The sequence below is a fragment of the Echinops telfairi genome, unplaced genomic scaffold (assembly GCF_000313985.2).
Source record: "Echinops telfairi isolate 266 unplaced genomic scaffold, ASM31398v2 ScPeMD7_3533;HRSCAF=4204_1, whole genome shotgun sequence".
Classification (NCBI taxonomy): Eukaryota; Metazoa; Chordata; class Mammalia; order Afrosoricida; family Tenrecidae; genus Echinops; species Echinops telfairi.
In genome coordinates this window covers 3,146,091-3,173,203 of record NW_022107432.1, presented here as the reverse complement: position 1 = coordinate 3,173,203, position 27,113 = coordinate 3,146,091, and positions in this window count along the sequence as shown.

Here is a 27,113-nt window from a genome sequence, read left to right as displayed (position 1 = left end):
ACACTAAGCATTATGTCCTCCTCCAGGGACTGGCCTCTTCTGACAATATGTCCACAGTGAGAGAGATGGTTTCTTGCTATCCATTACCTCAAAGGAGCATTCTGGCTATACTTCCTCTAATTCAGATTCATTTGTTCTTTTGGTGGTCCATGGTACTTTCAATATTCTTCACCAGCACCAAAATTCAAATGCAGTATTCTTCTTGAGTTTTCCTAATTCAATACCCAATTTTCATATGCATATGAGACAATTGAAAATACCATGACATGGGTGAGGCACACCCGAATCTTCAGAGTAATGTGCTTTCTGGCTTGATGACTCAATTCCAAACAAATAGAAATTAGCCAACCAGATTCAAGATCTAAAAGCAGCAAAAAGCAAGCATGTTTTACCACAGCATCTACACACGTTGGAAACAGACCACACCAGAAAGAAGACCCCACCATGAGAGATTAATAGTTCTTAATTGCCAAACCACTAAGAATCCTAGGCCAGACAAAAAGACACAAACCTGCAATGACCACATTGGGTTACCAAAAATATCTTTACCTATGCATGTCTTTAAGTTGAATTTGTTGATGAGTCAGAAAACATGCATATCATTCTGATTTAGCTTTCCTTTAGTGCAAGACGGAACCTTGATGATATAGTAACTAGACTATTGCGCTGTTAACCTCAAGGTCAGCAGTTCAAATCTACTAGTCACTCTATGGGAGTAGGATGTGACAGGCAGACCTGTTAAAGATTTATGGATTCAGAAGCTTTATGTAGCACTTATACATTGTCATATAGAGTCACTAGGACTCAATCAACTGGTGGTGAGTTTGGGTACCAATTTATAAACTATCAAGGGCTCATGAGGGAGAGGAGAGCGGGGAAGGAGGGGAAAAATGAGGACCTAATGTCGGGGTTTAAGTGGAGAGAAAATGTTTTGAGAATGATGTACAAATGCACTTTACACAATTGATGTGTGTATGGATTGCGATAACAGTTGTATGAGCCCCTAATAAAATGTTTTTTTAAAAAAAGAATAAGCTCAAAGCTTTTCCAATAATTCATAGACTGCATGTACAGCAAGTGGGGGTGATTGTGATAATCAATATGTTGTAATTAAAAGTAGGTTCAATCACTTGGAAGTGAGAGAACATTTACATAACATTTAAGGGCAAGTAGAAATTGTCTGTGAGTTGTTCCTAACCCTGGGATCTACTATAAAGAGGATATTAGTACATCTCTAACTGCACTGTAATCATGGTGCCCATGAGTCACTCTGACGCATGGTGAATCATTTGTTAGAATAGAACTATGCTCCAAAGAGTTTTCAATGACCGATGTTTTAAAAGTAGATTTCTAAGTCTTCCCAGATTTAGGAAGAAAAAAGATTTGTTGGTTCAAGTAAGGCTCCTATGTAACATTTTGATTAGTGGACAAGTTAATTAAGTGTAATACTAAGGGACTCCTGTAGAAAGGTCAATTCCAATGGGTAACTTTTATGAGAGATTCGAATTGATGCATATGTTTTGGGGGGTTATAAAGGCTATGGGTATAGATCGACAGGATTGTCTCTGGAAGAGCACATGGGTTGGTTTGAATGGCTGATCTTTGTGTTTGTAGACCAGCGCTTCACCATTATGCTACCAGGGCTTATTCTCTGAAGATATCAACCCTATTAACTTGATTCTGATTCATAGTGACCCTAAAGGATAGAGTATGCTGTCCCAAGGGTTACAAGACCGTGCGTCTTTATAGTAGTAGACAGTCTCATATTTCTCCTCTGGAACAGTTGGTATTTCTAAACCACTGACCAATGCTTTGGTGCCCAATGCTGAGCTCACCAGCTCTCCTGTTATAAGATTACACTTAACTCACTGCCACTGCGTCCATTCTGAATCACAGCACTTCTATACGTTAGAGTAGAACTTCCCTGTGGGGCTCCAAGGTTGTACATCTCTACAGGAGCAGAAAGCCCCATTTAGCTCCTCAAAGTGCCTAGAAAGGTCAAACTACTGATCATATGGTTAGTAGCCCAAGATGTAATTCACTATACCACCAGGCTCCTGGTAAATTTAGAAGGTAATTAAATGACCCATGTAAGACTTGATTGCTTTTGGTACTATTATTAACATGTTCTCTCTGTCTGTCTTTCTTTTTAATTGACAAAATTTGCTCCCAGTATTTGTGCTTCCCTTCATATTGAAGAAATAATAATTCAAGACTGTTTGTATTAGGTTTACTTTTAGAAATTTCTACTCTTCCAAGGTTAGTAAGTAGAATCATTATTTCTTATAATTTAGGTGTTTTTTTTCAAATTCTTTATTTATAACACAACTTGAATTTACATATAACAAAGTATATACATTATTACTTTACATTAACACTGAAATATCAGAAGTAAGGCCTTACTACTATCTCCAGACTCAAGAATGTTTTCAATTAAGTAAATATTTTCATTTCTTTCCTGGCTTGTTCCTGTCCATTCCAAAGGCTTTACTCTTAAGCATTCTTTATTCTTAACACTCAAATAGGTGAAACATATCATCTTCATTAACTTGGTTAATGATTTCAAGAAAAAGTTCTGCATGAAAAAATATATATATTCTGTTCTTAATTCAGTGTTTTGATGATAGGAATTTACTTACTCAATTTGGCTTTTCCTAATTTTAGAATCCAATGGTACAAATTCAGCTGTCCACCATGCTTAAATATCTCTGATAATGCTTCGGGCTAGGTAAAAGTGACCACTTTTTTTTACTATGTAAAAATCATATAAAATATCTATTTCACTAGCCAATAGTTTTATTTATCATGGATAATAATATTCATGTAAATAATAATTCATTTATAATTATCCTCTATAAGCCCAAGTTTTCAATTTCCCTATAATGGTGTAGAAGTCGGTTGGTAAATATTGTAAATATAATTAACTCAATTTTTAATCCCATAAAATTCAATTTTTCTGCTTATTTTACATTTGCGTTTGCTAGACTCTTAATCCTTTCTGCAGCTATTGGTTCCCTCTTTATTTGATTTCAGATTAACTTAATGTTTTTTTGATTAGGTAAAAATACAGACAACAAAAACATCCACAGATTCCAAAATTATAAAAATATGACTTAATAATATAAAATATTCACTAAGATTTTTAAAGACAGAAAGGAAAAACAACAACAAAGTCATTGTATGTCCTTTGTGTAGATTGTCATGTCATGTTTTAATGTCCCTGAAGACAGTATATTTAATTTTGTCTTCTCTATCTATATCCTGGGAAATATGTATAAGAAAAAAAATACAAACAAAATAGTAATGTTTTGGCCATATGTTAGCATGTGTAGAAATTGCTTAAATGACAAAACTCTTGCCTTCCATAATTTGTTATGTATTGAGCTAGTTAAGATTTTATGGCAATTTGACTGAGCTAGGATTTTCAGAGATTTGGCAATTAAGAGCTAGTTATCCCCTATAATGTAACCTAACAGAATATAATTACCTCCATATTGGGAGCTGCTAAGAGCAGTCAATCCATTGTAATAAGATTAGGTTTTGATGCAACACCCTTACCCAGGGCACAGTGCTTACTCAAATGCAATCAATTGAAGGGACTTTTGTGCGGGGATTAGGGGTGCAGGGAGGGTACACCTTCTTCCAATGTAAGTGGAAGTTGTAGCCTAAGACATACATGAACCGATTTTTCTTTTAAAAATCTCTTGATTTTAATATCAATATAATTTATGATTAAAACAAACAAACAAACAATAAAAACCTTCTGTGAGGGGAAAAAATGAGTCATCTGTCCCGCTTCCTGGGGATGGGAAGAGAAAGAAAAAAAATAAATAAAATCAGGAAGAGGAAATAAAGGGCAAAGACTGCTGTTTCCTTTTCTATACATATACCTAATAACCATTCACATACGCAAATGGGCTCACATACTCTTTGTTATAAAGCCCTCACAAATCTAAATTTAAAAAATAGCTTTTTTTCCCCACTTAACAATTTGGAAAATTCAAGTGTAATGTTTTTAGTAATTACATTGTGCACACAAGTATGAGCTTAATTCCAGATTTTAAAAAAAGTACTCAAGATTAAAGTAAATGCTATTTAAGTTCAGCCAATTAATTATATTTAAGTAAAAGGTGCCTGCAATATGATTGTTTTCAACATCTGAATATGATCACCCAATGTGGTTCACATATCATTTCTATACTTCAGAATCATTTAAAGTTGTTCATAATCTTTAAAGTGTGTTACCATAGATGTCATGACTGTACTGTGTAAGCAGGTAAGAGAACATAAATTCTATTTTTCTTTAACATCCTAGCTTAAAACTTTTCTGTTTCTTTGTTTTTTAAGTTGGCTAATACTGTTTCCTTCATTCTGTCATTTCTTTTCATCATTAGCATTTGACTGGGAATCATCCGGCATATTATCTGGAAGCAATAGAGCATGACATGCTAGTTAGAAACAACAGTTCTGATTAAATGTTAGGTTTGAGAATTTGATTCTCACTTCAGGAAACGAACACCCACATCCGTATGCACCATTTACTGTGTTCCCAGTGTATTTGTTTTCCATCATACGCTATGGCCTCAGAACAAAAATAACCCAGTCCAAAAGATTCTTAAGGCCATCTGCTCCACTTTGCCTTCTGAGGCTTCTGTTGTTTTTCTTTACTCAAGCAAGGCTGCAGTGATGCTCCCGATGACGTATTGTTTTCCTGCTGTTTATTTTGGCTTCCTTCCTATAAGGATTTTGAGCGTTGTCTCCAGCTGCCTGAAGCTGCGATAGCCAATTATCTGACTTTGGTTGCACCGGATGCTTATGGGGTATGTGAAAGGCATTTTAATGAAAATATTTGAGCTGCCAATTTACAAGAGAAACTTTCTTATAAAATTATTCAGACATTTTAGAATCAAGCATATAAATACACTGAACCTTTATCAATCTTTTCAAAGGGTACTACACTTATGCTGGAATGCATAGCGTTTAAGACAAAAACAAGACATTTGAAACTGTAGTTGGTATTTTCTTTAGCCCATAATTAATATTATTAGCTATTCAAAAGAGAAATTCCATAGTAGCTCATTTGAATTTCACATTTAGTTTAAATTGAACTTGGAGGTAAAATAAAAACGGACAATTTATTTCAACGTCATAAACAGAAAACATTCAGAATTGTCGATGAAACTACATGCAAGAAGAACCATTTTGAAGAATGCACCTTGTTCATTTCTTCCCTTTCCTTCATCAGAATACTGCGCTTGCTTCTTTCAGCATCTCTTTCTTCTCCTTTTGTTTCTCTAGTCTACCTTTCCCATTTGGAAGGAATTGATTACTTAGCCCTCAACTTTTATCTTCTCCTCTTATTTTTTTTTCCTTACAACCTCTCTGGAACCTCTTCCTCATTTTAGATGCTAATTAACACTTGCTAATTGAAATTTTAAAAGCTGAGTCTTATAAGCACTTTAGCACTTCAGAAAACTGTGATCATAGACAGATTTCAAAATAGTTTCGTGTGTAAAATAGAAGACGTTAAGGACTCTGCTGTCTTTTAAAGGATGTGTGAAAACAGGATATGTGTCTAAAATGTACACTTCTTTTATTTTCACAGTGCATGTCTAATTCTGCCATTCTTAACGCAGTTTGAAAACAAAGCGGCTTTGTTAGTTTCTGGCTTGGAGATTACTGCCATTAGAATCCTGGCCTATTAGCTCCTTTGAAGATATTACCGATATTTCAATATTCACTGCAGATGCCTCAATCTGTAGTATCCAAAGATTTCATGGAATTTAGAAATATTTAACTGATTTAAATTTTCAATATGTCAAATGTAATTCTTAATAACATTTAATTATAGTAAGTTCATTAAATGAGTTAATAAGTCTCACATCTATAACAAGTCCTAGTACAAGGAAAATAAAATAAATTTTAACTTTGTAGCAACAGCTAAGTAAACAATTCATATTGCTGTAATATACCTCAATCACAAAACTGTTAAATTCTCAAGTTAAGGAATATTTTTATTATTTTGATAGAAGTTTGTTTGTATGTCGATTGTAATAAAACATCAGAAACAGTATAAGGAAAAGAAATAAGAACATAGAAAAATATTTTCTCCGTGTTCTTAGTGAATTATGTTCTAATGTTAAAGCAGATATATCTTCTAGAAATAATTAAGTTTCTTCATGTCTATTAGACATGTTTATAGGAGCCACTAACATAAAATTAATTAAATTACAGCTTGCAATATATGACCTCACTCGAGATAATGTTATGTAATTAGTTGAATTCACTGGGCATTTTCAATCTTGATCCCTAATAAAAAATATTTCTCAATTGAAAGTGACATCTGCTATATTAAAAATATATTTTAGAAGAATATGCAGTGGATTCAATGGTCTATCATGGGAATCAATGCATATTGCTTCTTAGTAAGTTCTATGAAAAAAAATACATCTTCATACAGAACTATTACCACTGAGCTGTTCCCACTTGTGATGAGCCAGGTGTATCAGAGTAAAAACCTGTGTTCCAGGAGCATATTTTTCAGTAGAAGCTTGCCAATCCTTCTTCTAGACATCAAGTGGCTCCATGAAAACTATTAGATGTAATTCAATTGTTGAGGAGATTTATATGCATTTTTTTAGCCTAGGAGAATTTTGTACTAGCAAATATTTAGCAGTCTAAACTACCTGTCATGTTAGTGACCCCAAATCAATATATTTGAGTCCATCAAGTACTTAACCTCGCAGTAGGTATTAGAAAAGACCTGATCTATTAAGGCCAGATGAGAGCGTTGGTGTTCAAAAAAGTTAGGAAGCACTCAATGCATAGATAAGAAACATTTTTTAAAAAAGAATAATTTGAAGGAGATCAAATCACAAACATGCAGGGAAGTAAAGACAAAAACACTGTCTAGGATAGATTTCTTTGTTATTTATCTTTTGTTTCCCCAATAAGATGGAATAATAACATCCTGCTCAAATGTATAATCAAATAAAAAGAACATAATTTTTTAGTTTTATAAATATTTATGGTTTCACATTTTCCAGAAAAATCTTGTCAAACACATTACCAAACAAACAGCAGTGCTCTTTATTCTCAATATTAAGCATTTTGTCCATCAAAAATTAATGAAGTACTCTATACTTTTTATAACTCATCTGGGAAAGCAGTGAGTCTCAAACAGTTTTTGAAATGTTAAGGTCAAAGTTGCAAACAGAATCTATGTAATGATTAGAAAAACTGAATGGCAAAATCTTGTTCTAACAAACAGATGGAGTAAGAGTTTTGAGGCTCTCGACGGCCCCCCACTGATCATCTTGCTGGCTGGCCCTGCACTAGTGGAGGTGTTCCCCTGCGAGGGTGGCACACGGCAGCGGAGCCTCTGGGCTGCTGTGGGGCTGGAAAGGAGGCTGTGCTGCTTTCATTTTATTCTTCAGTAGAATTCTCCCCTTTCTCCAACAATTTCACCATTATTGCAAGACTCCTGGCTGTTGGTATTAATAGAATCACGTGCATCCCCATTCTCTCATCTGTTTTCTTCATTGGCTTCTTTATCTCCAGTGACACTTTTTATCTCTGGATGGATGAGGTACTCAAGACTGTCCCCACTTTGGACTTTCTTTGAAAAAAACAAATACTCCTAGTTTTTTAGAGTGTGTGAATGATCCTCTTTTGCCGCCATTCTTGAAGTTTTTTGAGCAATTTTTTCAAGTAGTAGCGGCCTCTTTTTGAAAATTTTCTTCTAGTTCCCGTAGATATTCTGTCGTTCTTTCCCTTTCACTTTTGAGAGATTTTCCCCTGCATTTTGACGTTTGAGCTAAACTTTTCTGTGAGTCATATGCCTTCGCTCAGATTTTCAGAAGTTTTTGCAATTCTTCCTTTCTTTGCTTCTGTTTAGTTAGGATCCGATTTTTTTCTTCTTCCAACATTTTCTTTTAATCAAGAGATCTCCTTGTGGCTTGTTCTCTTTCTCCAAAGACACTGTGGATTTTGAAGGGTTCAACTTGAGCTTCTTAGTAGTGACTTGTACTTCAGAGACAGCCAAAGTGTTTCTTTCAAACTGTCTTTCTTCATTTGAGTGTCCGCCAGAGCTCTCTCTCTTTTAGAGGATGCGCGTGAGGGTGCACGCAGATCAAAGGGTTCACGGGATGTTTGAAGTTTTAATCACTGTTTTCTAAGATGCATCTCTAACATCGCTCAGGAAGGTTTTCAACATCCGAGGTAGGGCACCTGACCCTGCGATTCCAAAGACACTTCTTGGGACACGGGTTTCCTGGTAGCAAGATTTCTGTGAGCTGGTCTCGGTTTCACAAGAGACAGATGCTCTGAGGGTTCTTGGGCTCTCAGCAGTGCCTGAACGTTTCTAATGAACTCCTCCTTGAATGTGTCCCTGTCAGTTGGGCCATAAATCGATCGAGGGAGGGGCCTGGCTTTAAATCGATTTGTTGTCATTTTAGGCTTAGAAAAGTCTCTCAGCTTTTCCCGGGCTGCTTGGTTTGGTTCCTTTCTCACAATAAATTTAAATGGTTTTTGTGAGGCCAAAAGAGCATCTTGGAGCCTATCCCTGCAGGGCGCTCCCCTTTCCCTAGTGGCATGACTGTGTGTGGTCAAAGGGAAGAAAGACACATGAAGAGACTGGTCTGATTGTCTCAGTTTCTTCCAGCGCTTTGTGTCCTCTTTCTGTTCCGCAAGTTTGCACATCACCTTCATCTCAATATCCGACTTTGAAGTTGCCCCTCTGATTGAGATATTAACCTTGCTGTTGTTGTTCTAAACCACTTATAAAATTTGTTTTCTCAGGGCAGCATAATCCTTTATATTCAGACATATAAAAGCAAACACCTTCACATGAATTAACAAGCAATTCAATAAAATCACAAAGTAAAGCAATAGGCAAATGAATGAAGGAGTGAAGGGAAACAACAGAAATATGGAAAGTGAATTATAGTTTTTGTAGAAAAATTTGATTACCAAGGCAATGAACATAATCAACAAATAAACTACAAATTAATATGAGCAATTGTGTGAGGGTGAATAATACAAAATAAATGCACAGAAATCAATGTTATTTCCTTATAAATATATGAATTAAATAAAAACATAACAAATAAGATAAAATCCATTAGAAGACAAAACCTATCTGGTATACATTAGTCATATAAAATACACACACACACAATATAAAACACACATACACAGACACTTTATAAGGAAACCTGTAGGCTAGAACATTAGAAAATGTAAATCAATAGAGATATTCCAATTTATAAAATGCCATGAAACAAGATTATGAAAACGTATGTTCTTTCCAAATAAATGTATTAATTTAAGGAACATAAATTTAATATTTTTTAAAATAAAAGTTATTATTCTAAACTGTATAGAAAAATGTAAATGTCTATAAATTCCATGGACAACCAGGAAGACATTAATGAGAATTTGCACACATTGAAAACAATATAGCTAATGCTACTGAACAACTTGTTTAAGAATGGTTGGATGAGAAACTAAATTTTGTATAGAACTTCACTGACAGAACAAAAAAACATAAATTAAAACAAGAATAAAAATCACACTTAAAAATATCTACAAATGAGTAAGTTGGCATTTGAAAGGACTAATTGTGAGTATAGGTGTCCTTTAAGACATGTTATAATTGATGGGTTTGATCAAGGATTGCTTATCAATGATGATGGATTAAATTTATATCTCTTCCCCAAAGTAAATTGAAATACTAATCTCTGTAACAGTTAATGTGACTTTGTTTTGAATTTGTAGGACAAGAAATACCAGTTAACTTAAAGGGCTACAGAAGCTGAAAGACAAGGACTGATCTTTCACAGAGTCTAGAGAGCATAGCACCTTGTCAATGCTCTCAAGAGGGTCTGCTAGCCAAATATATACAGTGAACCCTCGCCACTTCGCACTTCGACTTCCGCGGCTTCACTCTATCGCGGTTTTTGCGTAACAGCGTATGCTCTGTCATTACTGCCACTGATTGGCTCATACTTTACACGCTTGATGCCATAAATAATATAATAAATAATAAATGATAATTGTAACGTCCAAAATGTTTTACTGTATTTTCCCTTTTTCGTTTAATAAATTGGGTAATACGAGTGTAATGGTGACTAAAGGGTGTTTTTTCATGTCCTCTATGCTAAACTACTAAAATATTTGATTTACAAATAAGGAATCCTACTTCGCGGAATTTCATTTATCACGGTAGGGTCTAGACCCGATTAACCGCGATAAACGAGGGTTCACTGTATATATATATATTCTATATTTTCTACTCATAAATACGAAATTGGTTACATCCTAAGGAGACATCATTAGCCTTGAGTAAGGGGTTGCACTCCACCCTAATCATCCCACAACTGTTTGTTAGGTCAAGTTATGGGAGAGACCTTATTGCAAAACTACTGAGATTCCTGGCCCGGACAAATAAACAACACAAAACAAAACAATCCTACTTTGTGACACATTAAGTCTGAAAAGAACATAACCTCTGTACTTGCTGATGTCTGGTTTAATGACATGCTGGGACAACTGACAGAATGCAGAAAGCATACCTTACTTGTATGGCCAGAGATTTACTACAGACAAATGAATACGAAAGACCAGCTCCATATGGAAAGATCAGGGGATGCTCCCCATCTCTGGAGAACAACATCATGACTGGAAAAGGGACAAAGAAGACCCGCAACAAGATAGATCGACACAGTGGCTGCAACAATGGCTCAAGCACAGGAAGAAGTGTGAGGATGGCGTTGGACGGGGCAGTGTTTCATCTGCAGTGTCCAGAGTCGCTATGGCTTGGAACCTATTCATTGGCACCTAACAGCAATAACAATTGACTAATTGGACCCCTGAGATTGTGGTGTCTTTTCTTTCAACTTAGTAAATCAGTCCTGCAAGTTGTTTGACTTTGTCTAGAACGCTCACATAAGGGTGCTTCCTCTGTGATTGTGACTGTATGTGCAACACACAGAGACATGTATGTTCATGTGCCAACAGATATATTTGTACATGCATATTCATAGACTCACATATGCCTTTATGTACACAGATACCTATCTTATCACATGCACTTTAAAATCCTTTTAAAATTGTTGCAAAATTGCATATATTATAGCAATAACTGTACTTGTTCTTTTTTCTTGTGCTCTTCGCAGTGCCTTTATTTTCTTGAGTAATTTCGTTTTGGATTCACCTATATTTGGTCTTGTCTTTACTATTATCAAAGATCATCAATCTTAACGCCTCCCCTTCTGGCTGTGCCTCCTCCAAACCTTATTTGTTTTTTTCTTCTGGAAGTCCATGTTACTTTCAATATTTTTTTTTTCAACACTGTAATTCAAATACATCACTTCTTCCCACTCTTCCTAATTTATTGCCCATCGTCCACATACTTATGAGGCTACGACTGAGAGCACTTGCACCTTAGTGCTTAAGATGATATCTTTGCTCTTTAAGACTTAAGTCTTTTTATGGTATATTTGCACGATGCATTATATTATTTGATTTCTTGACAGTTGCTTTTATGAAAATGGATTATGTATCCAAGCAAAACGAAATCCTTTTAATGTGTTTTTCCCATTAATCGAGACGTAGTCTACTAGTTCAGTCATGCAGATATTTTTCTTTACATTGAGTTGTAACTCATCCTGAAGGTTGTAGTCTTTGATCTTCATCAGCAAATGCTTCAAGCCCTCTTCCCTTTCCCAAAGTAAGGTTGTGCCATCAGCATATCACAGTTTGTTAATAAGACATCCTCCAATCCTGATGCTGCATTTTTCTTCATATAATTGACTTATTAAGATTTTTTGCTCAATATGCAGATTAAATGAGTATACAACCCTGGCACATATGGTCTACATACAGTTTTCCATTAGCACAATTGTGTCCAAAAATTCCAGTATTTTGAAATGTGTTATGATCTACACAGTCCAATGCTTTTGAATAGTTAATAAAGCACAGGTAAACATACTTCTGGCATGATCTAATTTCAGCTAGAATATATCTAACATCCACAGTGATATCCCTCATGCTGAGTCCTTTTCTGACTCTGGCTTGCACTTCTAGCAGTTCCCCATCAATATGCTGCTTCAACTGTTTTACAAATATCATTAGCAATGTTCTTGAATGTGATATTAAAGCTATTGTTTGCTAATCTCCACAGTCTATTGAGTTCTTTCTTTGGAATGAATCTAAAGATGTTCAATATATATCTCTTCCAATTGGTTGACCAGGTAGCTTTCTTCCCAATTGCTTAGCACAAAGAAGTGAATGTGTCTATCACTGCATCAATTTGTTGAAATATTTCAATTGCTCTTCCACAAACTCCTGGAACCTTGACATTTTCTAATGGCTTTTTTGCAGCATAGACTTCTCCTTTCAATATCAGTGGTTCTTAAAGATAGCTCTTGAAATAGTTGAATTTCAACACATTATATTTGGTAAAGTTTCTGTGTATTCCTTACATCTTTTGATAATTCCTTCATTCTTCAATAGTCTGCCCATAGAATCCTTAAATAGTACAATTTCAGGCTTGAGTTATTTTTTTCCAGTTTTTCCAATTTATATATGCAGAGCATGTTCTTCCTTTTGATTTTCTAACTGTAGCTTTTGCACATTTCATCATAATATGCAGGATTTTTTCATTCAGATCTTGTTTATATCATACTTTTTTTCCATTTCCTTTTGTTACTCTACTATTAAGAGAAGTTTCAGAGTCTCATCAGATATCACTTTGGTCTTTTCTTTCTTTCCTAACATTTTGAAGACCTTTTGCTGCCTTTATATATGATGTTCTTGTTGTCACCCTACAACTTACCAGACTTTCAGTCATTCGTCTTCGAAGTGTCAAATCTTTAATGAAATGTACTCTAAACTCAAGTCGGATATGCTCAAAGTTGTATTTTCTCCCTGTTCGAATTGCTTAAGTTTTTTTGCTTATATTGATGGTCTGTTCCACTGCCAGCCCTTGGTCTTGTTTTGGCTGATGATATTCAGCTTCTCTGTAGACTCTTGCACAGTGAAAGTGAATGCTATTTCTATATATTATGTCAAGAGAAGTCCATGAATGCAGTCATCATTTATATTGTTGGAGGTGGTGGAGGTATTTGCAATAATGAAGTCAATGGTTTTGCAAAATTGTATAATGAAATTTATGATTTTTATTCTATCACAAAGGTAATATTTTCCAATTTTTGAAAATTCCTTCATAATGTCCTTCTCCAGGGGCCAGTCTCTCCTGACAACATGCCCAACATGTGTAAGGCAAAGTCTAGCCATCCTTTTCTCTAACCTTACTTCAAGACTAGTTTGTTATTTTAGCAGTTCATAATACTTTTAATACTATTTACCAATACCATGATTCAAATGCATTATTCTTCTTCAGTCATCTTTATTCAATGTCCAACTTCCACATGCATAGGAGGCGAGTGAAAATATGAGAGCTTGGCTTAGGGGCACTTAGTCCTCTAAGCAGCATTCTTGCTTTTTAACACTCTAGAGAGGTCTTCAACATGTCCTTTGATCCCTTGACTGCTACTTCCATTAGCATTGATTGTTGATCCAAACAGGACAAAATCCTTGTCTTCTCCCTGTTTATCATGAAGTTAACTATCGGTCTATTTGTGAGGATTTTGATCTTTTTACATTGAATTGCATTCCATACCAAAGGCTGCACTCATTGATCTTCATCAACAAGTATTTCAAGTCCTCTTAAGTCCCTGAGGCAAAGATGTGACACCTGCAGGTTGCAGATTGATAATTAACCTTCCTGTAAACCTGTTGCTACATTCTTCTTCATATAAGCCAGATTCTTTAATCATTTTCTCAGCATACAGATTCAATAAGTGCAGTGAGCAGAATAAACTCTGACACAAAACATTCCTGATTTTAAACCACAACTGCTTCTTGATCCATCTGCAAGTTCCTCATGAGCACAATGAAGTGCTCTGGAATTCGGGTTCTTTTACGGCTATCCAGAGTTTGTCTTGCTCCTTGACATAGGCAACAAAACACAGATAAGCATCTTTCTGGTGCTTTCTGCTTTCAACAAAAATCCATCTGACATCAGCATTCATATCCCTTGTTCCACGTACTCTTCTGAATCCAGCCTGAATATCGGCAGCTCCCTGTCAGTGTACTGATACAACCAGTGTTAGATAATCTTCAGCAAAATTTTACTTACATAGGATATAGTTCTATAGGTTGGGGTTCATCTTTCTTTGGAAAGGGTACAAACATCGACCTCCTTCAATCAGTTGGTCAAGTAGTTGTTTTCCAAGTTTCCTTCCACATTTCCCACTCTAATAATCAGTAATTATCATTGCATTCTGATAACATGTTTGATCAATTTTGGACAGAAGATGTCCATAATATGCTTTATATTCTGGTTTAGTGGTTACACAAGGGGCTTCTTTCAAAATACAATTGGACAAGAGCTGCCTCTTCACAGTAGAGGCAACTCTACTTAATGTCATGGTGAATGAAAGATCACAGGGTCTTTATGTGCTGAATTTACACTAGTTAAAGTGAGAAGAAACAGGTGGAAAAATCTATTAATTGGAATGTAAATTGTCCAAATCTAGTAAAATTAGAAGTTGTCAAAAATAAAAGGGAATAAAAAAAAATAAAAATAAATAAAAGGGAATACTTGAAGATAATAGTCTAGGCATTATTGAGCTGAAATGGACTTGTATTGGCCATTTTGAATCAAGTGGTCTACCATGCAAGGAAAGATTAATTGAAAATGAATGGTATCACATTTATTGTTAGCAAAAAAATTGAGATCTATCTTGAAGCACAATGTTGCCAATGATCAAACTAAAAAACAAAGCAACAAAAACATCTCAGAAATACTGCCACCAAGTCAATTTCTACTCATACTTACCCCATAACAAAGAATAGAATTGCCCCTTTGGGTTTCTAAGACTTTAAATCCTTATGGGAGCAGACAGTTCATCTAGAACTGCTAACAAAGTTAGCATTTCAGTGTGTAGCCCATCATACCACCAGGATTCCTGTTGTCAATGACAAATACTGTGTAATCATGAACAGGAAAGACTGGTTGATATGGTTATGATTTAAAATTACACACCAACTAGTAACACCAAAGGTGAATAAATTGACTATTTTACCATCCTCTGTAGTCAGAAATAGATAAAAATGTAATTAGGACTCAGTTTTCTTGGTGATTAAAATACAAAGTTCAAAACAGAGAAGGATGGATCATGGGAATATGGCTATAGAAAATATACCAAAGATTGCATGAGAGAATTTTATAAGACAAATGGTTTATTCCTTGCAAATGTGTTTGTTTTTTTTTAAAAAAAACCACACGCACAAATGTTGATTATTTATCAGCCTCACTGTATGGAATAATATAAAGAATCAAACTGATTAAATATGTGGCAAAAAATGATAGATGGATAAGTTCAATGTCATCAGTTCTAATAAAGCCTGACACAGACAGTGGAATATATTATCAATTGCTTCTATGCAATTTAAGTTGAATCTGATAAAAATTAAAACACTGGAGGAAGACTCTAACAACTGCCAAAGCAGACACAATCTTGCTTTTTGAAAACTCATTAACAATCTGCCACAGCTTGATACAACCTTTCCTTTTTAAAGTAAAAAACTTGAAACACATACTGTTAAACACAGATTACAGCCTTTGTCATGAATTGGACTTCAATGTAAAGAAAACAAAGATCCTCACAACTGAACCAATGCACACATGGTCAAAAGAAACAAGAACTTGTCAGATTTTATTTTGCTTAGCTTTACAAGTAATACTCATGGCAACCTCAGTTAAGAAATCATATGATGTATTAGTTAAATGCTGTACTAAAGATTTCTTTAAAGTGTTAAAGCATTTAAAAAAAATTTCACTTTGAGGACTAAGGTGTGCCTCACCAAACCAGGGTGAAGTAGTTTATTGTACCAACATGGCCGATAAACACATGTGGGGTTATTTGAAGGGCAGAGGGATAAATGGCTCAGTGAACCTCACCTTTCTAGTTCTCAGGTCTCTTGCTTTCTGATGGTCGGACCAGGGTGCACCTGCCTGACCCAGCTCCCTGCTTCAGCTTGCAAGGCTCAATTCCTGCAAGACATCCCCACGGAGAAGCCACATGGACCTACTCCAATGCAGCCCTGGGTGCTGGAGCAGCCGTGTGGAGACCCCTGCCAGTGCTGTGATGCTTACATGTTCACTGATTCAGCTTTCCTCCTGCAGTCGGTGCCATAGTGTCTGCTTTGTGAGATGGTGGAGGACTTTGTGAACTGTGTTGGACATATGGGTTAATGTTGGACTTGTGAGCTTAGGCAGCACTGGGTTGGGATGTTTTCTTGATGCTCACTTAACCTTTATATAAAACTCTCTCTTATACATGAGTTTCTGTGGATTGGTTTCATTAATGTACCCAGACTAACACACATGGTATTTTCTCTCAGTAAATGTGTATGTAAAAGTTGTACAAAGAATAAGAAAACTGAGGAGGAATTCAACTATGCATTTTATTATGGGTGAAGAATATCGAATATTGAGTATGACATGGAGTGCCTAGAGAACAAATTAATCTGTTTAGAAGAAATCCAGCAAGAATGCACCTCAGATTTGTTTCCAGGAAGGAACAGTCCCTGCCACAGTAAACCGTGCTTGATAAAACAGAGGGGCAATCAAAGAGGAGTACCTTCAGTGGAGTGGATTGTCAATGGCAGCAACAAGGGACTCAAACACAGTCATGACTGTAATGTCTAGGCAGTTGTATGTAGGGCTACTCTCCATCAGAAATGACTCAATGGTATCTTACAAGAACAATATACTTGAAAAGAAAATCCATTGCTTACCTGAAATTCAAATTTACCTGGGTGTTCTGTATTTTTATTTGCCAAACCTGACAATCTTCTGTTTACAGTTAAAGTTTTTTTTTTACATTGCTGAAGTTTGTTTACTTTTATCACCATAGTGACAAAGAAACTATACAAATCCAATGATAAGAAATATTTGAAAATCTTTTATGCATAAATGAAATATTTCACATCTTTAATAATACATAGCTTAAAATCTACTTACAGTGTAAAATACTGTTGTTCAAACAAAAATATTTGGGAAATAAAACCATAAGTAGATTATCATAACATAGAGTTTTACAATTGTGAGTGCAAGCAACTAATCACTAATCTAGATTTTCCTCTGTTAAGCATATGATAACATTCTTATATTGTGAGTAGTGTAAAAAGAAAGTTTAAGGAAATAAGTTATTTCAGCACAATTCTTTCAGTTATTCATTTGTGTCTTCATAAGCAACTAAGTTTTCTAGTATGACAAATATTAAAAACACCTAGATTTTCTTAATTTAATTTTTAGTTCTATTATCTTTCTGCATTTTGCTATGACGCATAGATGTAAGTACAACCATACTCTAAGAATGAATGAAAATATAGAGTTCTGCAATCCTGCTTTATATTTTCTAAAATACAGGAAGACCCTTTTTCATCAACACATGCATCTACCATTGATCGTGTTGCATTTTTGCGGTGAGTAAATTATGGCTCATAGTGACCCCAGAGGGTAGGGCAGAATCTTCCTTGCAATGTTTCCTATGTTGTAGTCCTTATGATAGAAGATGGCTAAGTATTAGTCCCGTGGAACCACAGTGGAGTTCCAAACTGCAAAGCTTTTATTACCAGCCATGTTTTTTAACTGGTGTGGCACCAGAACTGCTTACAATTGACCATAAGAAGGAAAAAATTCAATATAAGCCTCAATCGATCTCTCACTATCCTCAAAGAACCTTCTCAGCTTTACTTAGCCACCTCTTCTGCCAAGCATCTGTTGAGGAAATGATGTAAGTAAATTTTCAACGATTTTAAATCCCTAGCTTTAGCCTAAGTTTAGAAATTGCCAGATTGCACTGTGACTTAATATAATATAAAAGAAAAATGCACAAGTTTCTTCTGCATGGTATTCTGAAACTTACTTAGGGATATATATATATATATTAGATAATGAACTAGAAAATAAAATTTCAGGGAAGATGTGTATTTCTAGAAGATTCCATGGTAAACTTACTATATTAAAGGGCCAATGATAAACAAGGAAAGAACCCATAACAGTGATTGAAATGTTATTTACAGTTGAGTATAAAAATGAGAACTGCCTAAATTAATTGTTAAAATATTTTTTGTGCCACTTAAGAAAATTTAAGACTTATGAAAGCCTTATGATAATCATTTTCTATAGGCATCAATTTATAATTAACATTATTAAATAATTTGATGATAAATTGTATATATTATTTATGTCAAGCACTCAGCAAGCACTTAATAAATAATAGTTGTCATTATGGATATTATTGAATCTATATGGATTTAGTGAATTAAATTGGTTATAGAATATTTGGAGCTAAATGTCCTTGTACAACTTGTTTGATTTAATGTATTTCCCAATATTGATTTGTATTGTAAATGTACTCATTAAATAAATATTATCATTGTGTTATACAGTTTGGAGACATTAAAGTAAGTTGATACTGTTAAATGGCTGCGCTGATGTAAAGATTAATGTTTTATGTCATTATACTTAATGAGGCAGAACTGTATAACCGGTATCTGAAGTGCCATCAACAAACGTTTTAAAGTTCATTGTAGTGTGCCCAGACGGGATATTGTTATGCAGGCATCAGATCACACAGGAAATGGATGTGAATCCAGTGTGCACATCTGAACGTGAAGGTGGAGCTATGGAAAAGAATGACAAAGAAAGGCTTCAGGAGGTAAAAATAAGATAAAGATAAATAGAATGGGGTTTGAAATTAAACTTGCTGCAGGAGAATGTGTTAGGCAGTTTTAAGATTATGGCTTGAAGGTAAATCACAGCTGACAGAAAAGATCTTATGATTATTCTTAAATAAATAAATAAGCAATAACTAAAACCAAAATAAGCAAACACTTGTGGTTTGGGGGTCTGGGACACTTGCTTTTTATTTCAGCTTTTCACTAGCTTCTGACTTTAAATCATTGCAATAAAATTGTGTCTGAGACAAGTCAGAGTCTCATTTCATATGATAACTAGACGGAAAAAAAGAAGCATAGGGGTAAGAAATGATGCTGCCATATTATGGTGTTAACAACGAATATTGAGTATGTTTTTGATTTCCAGAACTCAACTAATTTCACTACCCTCTAGTCCAGTGGTTCTTAACCTTCCTAGTGCCACGACCCTTCATACAGTTCCTCATGTATTGGTGACCACCCAACCATCAAATTATTTTCATTACTACTTCGTAACAGTAATTATTGTTATGAATTGGTGACCCCTGTGAAATGGTCGTTTGACCTCCAAATGGGTCGCGGCCCATAGGTTGAGAACCACTACTCTTGTCGATTCTTACTCACAGTGACCCCATGGGCTTCTGAGGCTATATGTCTTTTCACGGGGTAGGAAGCCTCATCTTTCTCCTATGGAGTGTCAATTAATCAGAAGAGAAATGTCAGACTCAAGTGGGAGGAGACATTTTGCTCAACTGTATTATGCCATGAGGTCACCAGGCTCCTATTATTAGACGAAACACAAACAGAATGCTCCTTAGAAAGGAAGGTGGTGAGATGTCAGCTCACCTATTTGGAGAAGTCATCAGGAAAAGTAATTGTTCAAAAAGGCCATCAAGGTTGGCAAAGAAGACTTTCAGTGCAAGGGAGGGAAGCCCGCCATACATACACTAACAGGCACAGCAGTCGGCGCAGCACTATGAACGGAGGTCCTCACTCGCTCTCCGCATCATGTCAACTGTGACCCAAAGTGCTTGTACAGAACAGGGTAGGCCTGCCTCTGTGGGTTTCTGAGACTATAATTCTTTAAAGCAGTGGTTCTCAACCTTCCTAATGCTTTAACACAGTTCCTGATGTTGTGCTGACCCCCAGCCATAAAATTATTTCAGTGTTACTTCATGACTGTAATTTTGCTACTGTTATGAATCAGGGATGTTAGACCCCCAAAGGGGCGGCGACCCACAGGTTGGGAACCGCTGCTTTAAAGGACTAGAAAGCCTCAACTCTCTCCTGCAGAGCTACCGATGGATGGTTTTGAAGCGCTGACCTTGACATTAGCGGGCCAGTACACAGGACTGGGAAATTTTTCATTTTGTTATACACATGGTCACTATGAGTTAGAAATTAAGAAAAAGTTATGTTCAAATGTACAATGATTCAGAGAGAAATAAATTTAAGGGTAAAAACATCAGCATAGTATCCTATTATCTTTGAAATTATACCAAATTAAAAGTAAAATAGTATTGATTATAATATAAATTGCTATAGAAAACATAGATTGATTTTTCCCCTCTAGTCTTAGAATCACAGAGCTTTTGTATTTTTGTTTTCAATTAAAATTATCTAATTACATACATTACTCAGTTATTTTTAATAAAATATCAGAATATTTTATCTACAAAATAGAGTAGTATTATCATGTCAGTTTTTCATTTAAAGTATCTATTTTAAACTCTTTATATAAAACTTCCCTTAGCCTTTTAAATCTGAATGAAACTAATCAGAGGTGAAATGTAAAACTCAAATGGTAGGAGATATTTTGCTTAAGTATACTGTGCTTCAAACTGTTGCTCCCTTCCATATAAATCTTAAATTATATACTAGTCAGTGTTCTGTAGACCTTCATGTACATTCTCATTTATTAAATAAACATACCCCAAACCCCCAAAATAAAAAACACAGGAATACATTTTTTAAACACTATCTAACATTATATAATTTTCAAACATTTTGAAAGAAAACATGATACACTCTGGATTATTTATTTTATATTCCTCATATATGAAATCGCAAAGCTAGGCAACTACCAAAAAGAAATTGTGTTTCTAAATTATCAGAACTGATAGTTAATTAGACTGATAAAGATTGTAGTTTTGGGGTTTGGGTTTCAAAAAACAACTGATAATGGATGATATTTACAAGAAAAACTCTTTTCTTTTTGGTTCCTCAATACTGATTGTATCTAATATGTCTGTCCTAAATCTTCTATATATAGAACCAAGGAACAATGAATGTATTCAATAAACATATCTCAATGCTCCAAAAATACTCCTCAAAATTCAAAATCCAAATTTATAGACAATACTACAGGATCAGAATTGTGTGAGTAAAATTATTTGTATTTAAAATATTTTTACATTTAATTGATAATTCAAAGGATAATTAATTTTTTCATGAAGAATCACTAAAACAAAAAAATGCAGTATTTTGAAAATAACTGCTGAGGTTTTATCAGAACTTGATGGAACTATGAAGGCGTCTTCTTATTTTGAAATCATATGTGACATAATCTGGTATAATATACCTCAGGTTTATACTTATTTCATAATGTTCAATTCTCTGCTTTTCCTTGAGGTAGACCTTATTTGGACCAGGATTGTCCATTGCTTGCATGGCAATTAAAGCCTGGTAATCCCCCATGATGAGGTTTAACTCAATGCAATAATCTCCATAAGGAGGTCTGCTTCCCATATATGTGAACCTGTAGAAAGCTTGCTTCCTTTTAGCTCACTCTGGATCCTCCATCTAGCTCATTTTTCAGTCCTTGGACTTGAGCAGTGGCCTGACATAATGCCTATTACTACTTGGAGTGTTCAGCTGGCTGCCAATTTCCCTGCTTCCCTTGGACTCCTTCATCTCTGCAGCCACAAGCCTGTTGTCTTGCTACTGATTTTGGATTCATTATCCCCCTCAGTTACTCCAGTCAGGAGAAGCCTCCCATTTAATAACTGAACAAGAGACCTGAAAGTTACCAGAACTTGGAACTTGCCCACTTCTACAACTGTGTGAGCCGTTTTCCTGATACAAACTTCTGTCTCTCTATTCAAATGTATAAGGGTCATTGCTTTTGTTTCTTCAGAAGGCCCAGGGGAATATACTTTCCAATGAAAAACAAATAGCTTCGCTCAGCTGTCAACTCCTTAAGCGTGATTTCGTTTATTTGAATACTTTGTCCTCTACTCATGGAGCTTTGTCAGGTTGAGACGATCTCCGTAGAACACGATGCATTATAAAGTAGAAGGTCAGTTACAAAGACACAGAACCTCAATGGGACGGATTGACAGAGTGGATACAACAATGGGAGAGTAATATAAGACCAAAGAGTCTTTCCTTCTGTTGTTCATAATGTTGCTAAGGTTCATAAGAAGAGCCTTAATAGCAGGAAATAGCACTCACTAGATGCTGTATCACTGGTATTTCAAATACCAGCAGGGTCAGCCAAAGGGAACCGCCTAAGGACAATAGACTCAAAAATAATTAGTCATAATTGTCATAGAATTGATTTCATTAACTCAGTAAGCTAAATGCGTTGCTTATTATAAGTCGTTGCTGTCATTGTTATGTATCCAGCTGGTTCTGATTCTAGTGACCCTATGTACAACAGAATGAAATATTACCAAGTCCCATGCCGTTGTCGCAATTGTCCTTATGTTTGGACTGCTTGTTACAGTCATTGTGTTGAGTCATCTCATCGACGGGCCTCCTCTCTGTCAAGACTCTTCCACTGTCCCAAGCGCGGTGCTCTTCTCCAGGGGCTGGTCTCTCCTGACAACATGTCCAACGTCCACGAGATGAAGTACAGCTGTCCTTGCTTCTAAGGGGCATTCCAGGTATCCTTCTCCCCAGACAGATTTCTTGGTTGTTTTATCAGTCCACCACTTTTTGGGCTCAGTTTGTCATACTACTGATCCCAGAAGCTATGCCACTGATATTTCAAATACCAGCAGGGGCATCCAAAGTGAACAGGTTTCGGCAGAGTTTCCAGACTAAGAACAGATTACAAAGAAGTCAGAGGCTGTCTGCGTTTGAGGAATTAGCCATGGAAAGCCTTATCAACTGCATGAAAACATTGTCAGACACTGAACACTTCAGAAATAGAAGGAAAACCTTGTCAGAGATAGAGCAGAAGACGGCCTCTCAGGTTGGAAGGCACTCAAGATAAGACTGCGGAAGAGCTGCCGTCTTAAAGGAGAGTCTTCCATAAAGACTTAGACAGGGGCGAAAAGACAGGCAGACCTAACGACAAAGCCTTCGGGGGCTTCACTGATGGGCCCAACTTAAAAGGAGAAGAAACTCCTGCAAACATTGATTAATAATCAGAACTTGGAATGTAGGAAGTATGAACCTAGGAAAATTAGAAGTTGTTAAAAATGAAATGGAACACATAAAGATTAATATGCCAGGCATTGGTGAGGTGAAATGGACTGGTAGTGACCATTTTTAATGACAATATCATACAGTTTACTATGTCGGGATTGGCATAATATTCATTATCAAAAAGCCCCTAAAAAAATACACCAAACCAAAAAAAAAAAAAAAAGAGCGAATGACATACAACATCTAAAAAAAAGGATATTTCAAATCAATCTTGAGGTACAACGCTGTCTGTTTGTTATATAGCTCTTAGTATATCAATGAAACTCTTCATTTCATGAACACAAGGGGTTTCAAAGAGTGTGTGGAAAAATGGAATTAAAAGATGATGGAATCACTTGTGAAGTCCTCTCTTGATGTCTACTAAGAACAAATGTTCTCAAAGGATAAAAGAGAGAGGAATGGAATCCAAGAAGAAGACAGGATGGGACTATGCAAGGTCCTGTCCTTGCCAACCTGGGTCTGCAGTGGAGCCTTGTATTTGAAATAACAGTCATGGCATGATGCCAGCTATATGCTTCAGAAAACAGAATAAATTATGTTAAAAGTGTCCTTGATCACAAGGGCTGAGCTTAAGAAGGTCTTGCCATTAAAAGAATGTTCCAGAATTATATCGTCAAACAGATAGCAAATATATTAAATGCAGAAATAATACAAAAGGAAATTGCTTTCTTATATAAATTTACCCCATCAAGGTTTTATATTGATATGACAAGGACACATTTACTTTAATTTATTCTATTGGATTATCTTTAAAGTTGTTTTTTAGCATGATGAAATTTAATGCATTATGAGTTTTTTAAGAAATGAAATGTATAAATCATAAATAAATGTATTTCTTAAATCAGGAAATATTCTGTATTCAAACTTTTTATAAAAATGTTTCAGGGTCTTTATGATACTATGCTGATTGATTGTTAAAAATAAACCTGGTCATTATGCAAACTGGTGTTGAAATTTGAAAATTATAATAAAACTAGCATATACAAATAAAAGATCATGTATTTAAAAATATGCATGTTTATAAGACTTTAGCATTTCTAGTGTATATTTTTCTTTTATAGTTCCAAAAACTGCATTATCATTGTGTTATCAATCAGAAAAACAGGATAATAAATGATCTGAAGGGAAAATGCAAAACATTTGGTAAATTCAACTTTCTAGATTTTAATTTTCAAGTTTGTGTGCTAAATGAAAGTTAGAGCCATATGTTGAGAAATGTTTCTGTATCTGAAAAATAAGTTTATGGCTCTTCCCCATAAAACACATTTCAAAGTCTCAAGATGGAGTAATTAGAGAGAGATATTTCTGCATGGAATTCTACAAATTATCGCACCTGTTTTGCTAAACAAAGAATGAAAATATGCAGACTTCAACAAAATTCAAGAACTCATTAAGACTTACATTTAACAAGCAGAAATTACTTAATATAGGAAAAGTGTCAGTCATTTTCAGTTAGCCATGAAGTGATTTTCAAACCAATGAAACTGACAAACCAAAAGTGGAAAATTAGCACAATCATATGCACAGTGCCATGTATGGAACATCTGTCTGTGATGATAGCCAATTCAACATTCCACAGGTGGAGACAATGGTATATTCGGTATTACAAGGATATACTTGGCTAATTTCCTTTTAAAAACTAAAAGGCAACATGTTATTTTCATAGTTGCTATAAAAACTGAACATAATCTTAGAAAAAGATAATCAGGCATTTGTAATATCTACATGACAATTTGTAGCAATAACATAAATTTCATTTTTTTAACATCATTTTATTGGGGGCTTGTACAGCTCATCACAATCAATACATCCATTGTGTCAAGCTCATTTGTACATATGTTGCCATCATCGTTTTCAAAGCATTTTCTTTCTACTTGAGCCCTTGGTATCAGCTCTTAATATTTTCCCCTCCCTCCTCCCTCCTCCTTCCCTCCATCATGAACACGTGATAATTTATAAATTATTATTTTATGTGTTGCACTGTCCATAATCTCCCTTTACCACCTTGTCTGTTGTCCATTCCCCTGGGAGGGGGTTATAGAAAGATCATTGTGATCAGTTCCCCCTTTCTCCTCCCATCTTCCCCTTACCTTCCTGGTATGGCTACTCTCAATATTGGTCCCAAGGAGTTGACCTCTCCTGTATTCCCTGTGTTTCCAGTTCTTGTCTGTACCCATATACATGCTCTGGTCTAGCCAGATTTGTAAGGTAGAATTCAGGTCATGATAGTGGGGGTGGGGTTGGGGGGAGGAAGCATTGAACAACCAAAGGAAAGCAGTATGCTTCCTTGGTGCTATACTGTACCCTGATAGGCCCATCTTCTCCCCATGACCCTTCTGTAAGGGGATGTCCAATTGCTTACAGATTGGCTTTGGGCTTCCACTCTGCACTATCCCCCTCATTGACATTATGGTTTTTTGCTCTGGGTCTTTGATGCCTGACACGTGATCCCTTTGACACCTTGTGATCACACAGGCTAATATGCTTCTTCCATGTGCGCTTTGTTGGTTCTCAGCTAGATGGCCACTTGTTTATCTTCAAGCCTTTGACCCCTTTTTCAATGTTTTCCAAGTGTTCTAAATGAACATGTAAGAAAGTGTTGTTTTCTTTTTCTTTCCTCCTATATATTGCTGCAAAAGTATATAAAATATTCAACTATAACCTTGTGAGTTCATCTGGAACAAAACCTCTGTTACTGTTTAATATATGTATTTCAGAAAAGAATCTTAAAATTTTGAGATTTCCTTAGAATTAAATCAAGAACAGCCAAACTGTTTACATACTTTTATAAAGCATTTATGCAATACCTTATGTGTGCTTTAAAATGGGACAATAAATTTGACAAGATAATATACCTTATTGTTAAGGAATTTATAAATCAGTAGAAGGAAGAAATTAAGCATATTTGGTAAAGCAAAGTAAAGGAGGGTCAATTTTAAAAAATTAAATAAAATATAAGCAACAGGAGGGAGAATGTGAATCTTTATGGCTTGCTCTAACAAAAACAGACAAACTATTTGATCAAAGCAGAGTTTCACTTTGGGGAAATAGTGAAAATGAATTGTATGATAGGAGGTACAAGTATATTATGTAGAGACACCTGGATTCTACATAAAAAATATGTATGAATTTATTAGCAAAATCAAATAAATATTTTAAAAAGGAGTTATGCCCCCAAAATAACAAATTAATGAGAGAGAACATTAACCCAATGCCTTCAATGTATCTGTCATCTTACCAAGTATTTTACTTGGCTATTTCTTTTAATCCTCATGTAAACAACAACAACACGATGGGGTCATTGTTAATTCTCACAATTTTAGAAAGCAGGAACTTACATTCTGAGAATTTGCATACCATGCTATGAGTCAGCTATCCAGGGAGCTGTACAAATGGACTTGGAACAGGTTGCCACACTGCAAGGCCAGTGCTATGAACCACATCTCTGCTATGGTTCTATAGCATTCATGCCACGTAGCAAGCAAGGAGAAATTACTTATATAGCAAAATTTGTGGATTTATTTTCCTCATATCATTTAGAAATGAACTGAAGATGAGATGGATCAAGATATTTATATAATCATTATAAAGTCCCATAAACAAACATATGAATGTCTCATATATAAAGTGTGGCATATTGAACCTTCTACTGATAATTTCTTTCTATACATATTTCAAATAAAACTTCTGATACCCAATTGTATTGATTTGTATCTTATAGTTCCTTGTGATGGTCTTTTGTTGGAAATAAACATGGAAAGACGATGACTAAATAAATAATTCAAGTGTGTTATTATATAAAACATTTAAAAGGCATTAATCAACAATGGTAAAACCTGCTTACAACATAAGTTAAGAGTTCAATTTGATTTGGGTTAATGGCT